Source organism: Pteropus alecto, unplaced genomic scaffold (assembly GCF_000325575.1).
Source record: "Pteropus alecto unplaced genomic scaffold, ASM32557v1 scaffold110, whole genome shotgun sequence".
Lineage (NCBI taxonomy): Eukaryota > Metazoa > Chordata > Mammalia > Chiroptera > Pteropodidae > Pteropus > Pteropus alecto.
Window position 1 is genome coordinate 9,984,252 of NW_006431920.1, and position 7,375 is coordinate 9,991,626.

A 7,375-nucleotide genomic window follows, 5' to 3' on the forward strand; every position below is an offset into this window, starting at 1 on the left:
CTTAAGCAGAGTTTCATGAATAGGGGAAGGGTTATAGAAAAGGTCTGCCTTGAATTCATATTACTACTACTGCTACTGGTGTCTAATATGTGTATAATACTTTAGAGCAATGTTTTTCAAAGTGCATCCTAGGACCAGCAGCATTGGCACCATCGAGGAACTTGTTTGAAGTGCTAAATCTTTAGCTTCACTCCAGACCTAATGAATCAGAAACTCTACAGGTGAGAACAGTAATCTGTATTTTAACAAGCAGGAGATTCTGATACACATTAAAGTTTAGAAATCACTATCTTAGAGTTTTGTAGGCACTCTTTACCTTCCTAATCATATTTAATAGAATCAAATGAATCAACAAAGAGAATATAATCCTAATCCTAATTGAATATTTATTACATGAATATTTATTACATTACTGTGCTAAACAACTTTTATACACCATCTCATTTAATTCTCTCCACAAATAATGATCATTTACCTACTTGAGGGAGAGGGATAGTATAGATCTTACCTTGTCCTTGGAGTGGGTCAGAGAGTTCCAGATGTCAATTCACTGCATCCTTTCACCCTGCAGGTTTGTTCTGGAAGGATGACATCCCCTAGGATATGATGACCCAGGAGCTGGAGCACATCAGCAGACTCCACCCCCAAGATCTCTGTCTGAGGGACAGGATGGCAGCTTTTCCCACCAAAACAACTGGGATGAGGTGCATGAGGCCTATGGTCAGTCCATGCTGTTTGGTAGACAGACAGAGCAGGGAGGGAACAGGTATTAAACCCGCAAGTAAGAGCTACCAAGAGCACATCGAGAATGATTCAGAGGTCCTGTCTGGAATCTGCAGGAAACAATACCATGAGCCATTAGTGAGATCTGCAAAGGGAGAGGAAGTTGGTTATTAGCAAGCGACGCTTCCATTTGTCATTCTTGTCTCTTCTAGGGGCAAGCAAGAGGAGAAACTTTGACTCCTCTTTCCCAAAGTGAGACTCATGTCTCTTTTCAAGAGTTTTAAATCCCTAACTTTGGGTCCATTCTCGTCTGGGGCCCTGGCACCCATCTCTGCTTTCTTCTTAACTCTTGACTTCCCTCCTCACAGAGCCCAATGGTCAAGGTGGACAGGAAACTGCTTTACCTCCAAAACTGGTTTTGAAGGCCTTGAAACAACAGGTGGCCAAGCCTGTTGTGGTGAGGGGCTCACTTTTTCTAGGGAGGTTGGAATCTCCAAGGAATTGTTTAAATGAGGGAGACAGGTATGAAGTAGGGAATAGGTTATGAGTGGTGAATGAATAAGCTGAAGAAAAGATCTTACCTTTCCCAATCAAAGGGCACCCCCACTTTCTTTTTCTCGCTCACAGACTGCCTGTGGGTGTACATATGAGAGGTTGGGAGGGCAGGTGATGGTAACCTCTAAGGATCATACATAAGCATTGAAAACTGCAGTTTTCAAAATTAAATAAAAGGTCTTCCTTTTTCTATGTACTCTCTTGTTTATAGGAACTGATAGCAACTGATGGATAAATGGGAGAGGTAGCCCAGAGGTCTTCACATTCAGAACACACACACACACAAGCACACACCACATTGCCCTACTCTATGGCCTGGGCAAGTCACCTAGGTAAAGTTCTGGGTTATTTCTTTGAGATGCATGAACTTTTCAGAAAACAGATTGAAAACAGCCATCTGTCACTCCCATCTATCTTTCTAGATGAAACATTGGAGCCCAGGCTGGTCAAGGGACTTACTCAAGGACTCATAGTAGGTTCATGGCAGAGGCAAGACTAGACCCAGGTCTCCTGATTCCCATTCCCTTCCCATGCACAGCCCCTGCCCTTCCTCTCAGAGACCACAGTGCAGGTTGGGCTGTTCTAAACATCAGGCTCCTACCCACTGACAAAGTTTTTTGTTGTTGTTGTTTGTTTGTTTGCTTGTTTGTTTGTTTGTTTTCAATGAAGACCAAAATTACAAGAAGATGGGAGCCAGAGAAAGTTATAAAGAAAGGGCCTCCCAGGCAGTGAGCACTGCAATTACAGGTGCTCTGAGACAAGAATACCATGGCATGTTAGAGGAACAGATGAAAATGTCAGTGGTAGAAGATCAGGTTGGAGAAGTGCACCCAAGACTAACCATCCAGGATCTCATAAATCATGGTAAAAACTTTGGACTTTAAGAATAGTGGTAAGTTAACTGGGAACCTTTAAAGAAGGAGATGTCATAATGGGATATACGATTTTAAAAGGCCACTCTAGTGATGCTGGGGAGTGGACTGTGAAAAGAGCAAGAATAAAAACTAAGAAGCCTGTAAGGAGCTGGTCATCCTGGTCCAGGAGGTACTGAGGTGGCCTGGACTAGCTTGGTGGCAGTGGAGCTAGCACCCCAAGCTGGTGTGCACTCCATCCAGAGGCGACCTGCACTTCAGGGGGCTTCCAGCCCCTCGTGGTCTCCTAGGAAACTGATTCCTTTGGTTCCTACTCCTGTAAGGTGGCATCTGGGCTTCCAAAGCCCGGATTGATTGCTGGGTCAATAAACTCAGAGCTAAGTGACAGACCTGTGAGGGATTTGTTGCCATGGTGCTTCTGCAAATGCAAACAAGGTGCTGCCATTCTTCTCTAGCCCTGAGCTCAAGAGAAAATCATGGGAGTGAAGATGAATTACATGTGGGAGCCAAAAGAACAGGCATTCAATTGGTGGGCTGAGTCACTGTGGGCTTATTCAAATCAGGCTGTTATTGAAACATTTGGAGAAGGAGAGTTAGGTGAGGGAGGGGCCATCTCCCCACATACTGATTCCAATCCTTTTTCTCCTTGTTTTAGGGCTTCTTTGAGCCAACCCACACTGTGAGCTGCAACCTTGTCGCTGACTGAGACCTTGTTCGAAGACTCTCAGCCCCAATGCCCTCTCCATTGCCCTCCAGGATGACTCAAATCTGGATCATTAAAATGGACTTTTATGCAAATTTTTTCTGTGACTTGTCTTGAGACGGGATAGATGGGGTTCAGATATCGTCAGAGCTTCCGAAGTGAGAGAGGTGGGACCAGAGCAGGCAGTGGGGGTGAGGAGAGCTCAACTCTTCAGCTGGTGCTGATGAAGGCTGGTCTCTGTCTTGTTTTCTTCCCAGTGGTGACTCCTTAAGTGGGGAAAATGAGGGTGGGACTAGAGCTGAAATGTCAGCCTTCTCCACCATACCCAGCTATGTTGTGTGATCTAGTTGTCCACCCTTCCTTGTTAGACAAGCCTGCTGTTTTATGAGGGTCTCCACCTACAACATTAAACCCCCTGCCAGGGCTCTCCCACTCATCTAGTTCCCACGAATCAACAGAGAAGTGCTGCCATCAAAGTTTACACACATTAACTGTTTTGATGGCTCTTGCCAGTATCTTAAAATCTTAAAGAGGGTGAGTGATCTGACCACCCATGCTCAGCCCAACCAAACACTGGAATATCTTATTGGAAGAGCTTTATACTTCTCAAAATACTCTCACTCACTGGATACTTACAGGTGTCAGCAAATGGGAAGGTATCAAGATGTAGTTTCTCTAAGGAGTAACAGAGTCGTATACATATACTAATAACCATCCAGCTATAAACATGTTTGTATACTTTACTAGATATGTTATACTTTAATAATAAATAATAACTATGAACCTCTCAAAATGTAAAAGGTAAATAAGAAAAAATGTTTTTGAAAAAAAGAATGGAATGATCTGCTCTACCTGATACCAAGACTTAGTATGAAGCTGTAGTAATTAAGAAAATGTGGTATTGATACAAAGATAGACAGGTAGATCTGTAGGAAAAAAAGAGCCCATAGATAGACACACAATGTGGACACTTTATTTATAATAAAGATGGCACTGCAGAGAAGAGAGGGTAATCTTTTCAATAAATAGTTGAGGAACCATTGGATACCCTTGAAGAAGAAAATTTCACCTTTATTCATAACTTAATTATTCATAACTTTATTCATACACACAAATAGAATCCAAGTGGATTATATGCCAATGTGAAGAATTAATCATTGAAGATTATTCCATAGCTTAAAGCCATTCAATGGTTTTATTCGAATTCTCTGAACTATGACTCTACAAAACTTTGTGGATAAAGCATTTAGAAAATAGTATAAAAAAATAACTTTGTGTCCTACGGGTTAGAAAAGATTTCTTAAAGAGAAACCAAAGTGCTAAAAATAAAGTAAAATATAGTATATTTGATACATTAAATTGAGAATATCTAAAACACTTCCTTATAGCTGAAGTAAGACTGGTTTAGGGTATATTATTGTCTTTGCTGCCATGTGAATGAAAACTTCTTCCAGCTGTCTTTCCTAATAAGAATGGAAAAGAAAGAATTTTCTAAGTCATTGATTGTCCAGTAGAAATATAATTTATAATTACATGCATAATTTTAAATTTCTAGTGGTCACATTTTTAAAAAAGTAAAAAAGAAACAGGGCTATGTTCACTCTCTTGCTTTCTGTAAAAATACGGTATGGAAAGACATTTTTTTTTTACTCTGATATCCCACAGAAAATATCTTTGATGATATTGTGCCAATTGGATATAGTGAACAGGGTGCAGCAAGTATCCTAGATGCCATAAGACACATGCATGAAAGAAGAACCTCAAGAAAGTTCAGAGTCCTGCCACATCAGTGAAGTTTCTAGGGTCCAACTGTCTGTGGCATATTGATATACCCTCTCTAAAATGAGAAAATTACTTCACTTTGGACATCTACCACAATAAAAAAGAGATAATATTCTTTGTGAAAGAATGGGCCTCTCTGGCATTTGAGGCAAAATACAACACATTTCAGTGTGTTACTCTGACCTATTTACTGATAACCCATCAGGCTCCTAGTATGGCCTGAAGCAAGAAAGGCTTCTGCAACAGTTCCATGTTGCAATGCAAGTAGTCCTTTCTACAATGTTTCAAAACCGAGGAAAGACATCAAGCCACATATTCAAGAAGTCCTTTGAATCTTGAGGAGAGTAAATAAGGAGAAACCCCTCCCTAGTCACAGCCTAGTAAAACTGTTGACAACCAAAGACAGATTCCTTACAAAAGAGTAAAGAATATACTAATAGATGATTTTTCAAAAAATTGTTTAAAAGTAGGGAGAAGAGGGTCAAGTGAGCAGATACCTTAAGTTTTCCCCTAGGATCTACTCTCCACTTGTCTCCACCCTGCTTTCTGTTTGAAGAGGCTGACGTGTGTGGACTACTTCAGTGAGTACACTCTTCCTCTGGATTCTGATAAGGTTAGGACAATGGGAATACCTAGAAGAGTTCAGGGAGAGAGAATGAAGAGAGTGAGGAGAGGATATTTATTTCCCTGGCTTCCTTCCTGTGAAATTGTTACAGGTATTTTCTTCCCCTGACACACATGTGCAATAGGAAACATGTACAAAGGAATATATAGTCACGCCATGTATTTGTGATAACCCCAAGCTGAAGATAACCCAAAACCATGCTTCTCTGCTTTTTCTTACAGTTTTATAACCTAAGTTTACATGCTTAGATTATAAAATTATATATTAAAGCAAAGAAGAATTATGGTCACCAAGAGAATGAATAATATTTACCTTTAGGAAGAGGTAATGTATGGGGGACACAACAAGGCTTCTAGGATGCTGGAAATGTTCTATTTCTTGACCTGGGTTACATGGGTATTCACTTTGTGATAAATTATTGAGCTGTTCGTTTTTGTTTTATGCATTTTTCTCTCTATTTCACAGTTTGCAACGTTATTCAGAAGGAAATAAATGGAATGAAATGATAAAGACTGCAGGACTGATATTGGAAGGTGCAGAGACTTCCCTGAGTATATCTTATTATACGGTTTTGATTTTTAAACAACATAAATATTTTACGTTGTCCCCAAAATAAAATTATATAAAAGATCGAACCCTAAAATTGAAAACAAACTGAAACAAACCTACCAAATAATACATCAACTTGTTAAAAATGACTACTCAAACAAAAGAACTATTTCAAATTACTTTAGAACACAATTTTTTGACGGTATACCTCTAGGGGTTATAGTCTAAGGACACAATAAACTACCAAAAGTCTTAAACATATTCATTGTTTATTTGCAGAGTAATATTTGTATTATGATTTGTTAATTATTGTATGCATATTGTAGGATTAAACATATAAGCGATTATGTTAAGATCATTAGAAACCAAAAACTTCAGTGTAAGAATAAAGAAATACAAGTATAAAATCAAAAGAATTCAGTAAAAAAAAAAAAAAAAACACAGTTAAATTTTAATTTGAAATATCAGTGTGTATCTTAATATCCTAGCTCAGTGCACTGAAAGGCCAAGAAGCAACATCGCCTCAAGCCGTTATCATCCCTAATACCCCTATGTGGTCTCTAAAATCAATCCTTAATGAAAGCTACTAAGTCTCTTTGGAGGAATGGCTGCTTCCACGTCTAGGGCAGCAAATAAAAAAGACAAACCTGGTACATCTTGGAGTGATAGAAAGAAAAGGATCTTTTTAGTGATTAATGCAGTGTTTCAAAAGAAGACCAGAACCAGTTTAAAGCAACTTTCACTGACTTACTCTGGGACAATTTGAATATCAAAGAGAATAATTACTGCAATTGACTGATACACATTGAGCATATAAAAACCCATACTTCCATAGTAGTGCTCAAACAAGAGAAGTCATAAAAATATTTTTTAAAAAACTTATTTGCCACTGTTAGAGGTAACTATTACTCCAGCTCATTACTCTGCAAATAAGTAGTTAAAGAGGAAAAACTAAGAATGTATGTTGCCTTTCCAGTTGGAAATTTATTTCAGGGTAACTAAGCCCAGCTGATGAGAGATGGCTCCTCTTTATGCATCTTTAACAAATGTTAAATGAATGAGAGAAAAAGAATCACCATTTTGCAATCTCTAATGAAACTATTTAATCAAGGATCGTCAAAGCAAACCATTAGGTGAAAAGCTGATAGGGAACTAGGTAGTCTCAGTGCCCAAATATCTTCTCATGAATTACATACTGGTTACAACAGGAAAACAAAACTGTACATACAGAGATCTGCCTGTCTCTACCTTTAACCAGTGATCAATTTAGCATCAATAACAGTAGGACAGTCTGACATTACATATTTCCTGAAATGATGCAATTGGAGGCATATGGCATCACGAATAAAGCATTTTGCTTAAAAATACTTTAACCTGATCCAATCAAGACTTTTAGATATAACTAGTTTACAGGAAATACAGGATATATATAGGGGAAATACAGGGAACTATATCATGAGGAAACAATCAGACAAATCCAGAAGGTGGGGAATTGTAAAGAAAAGCTGATCTGGTCTCTTTAACAACAAAATGTCAAAAATAAGGTTGGGGAGAGGGGGAAAGAGA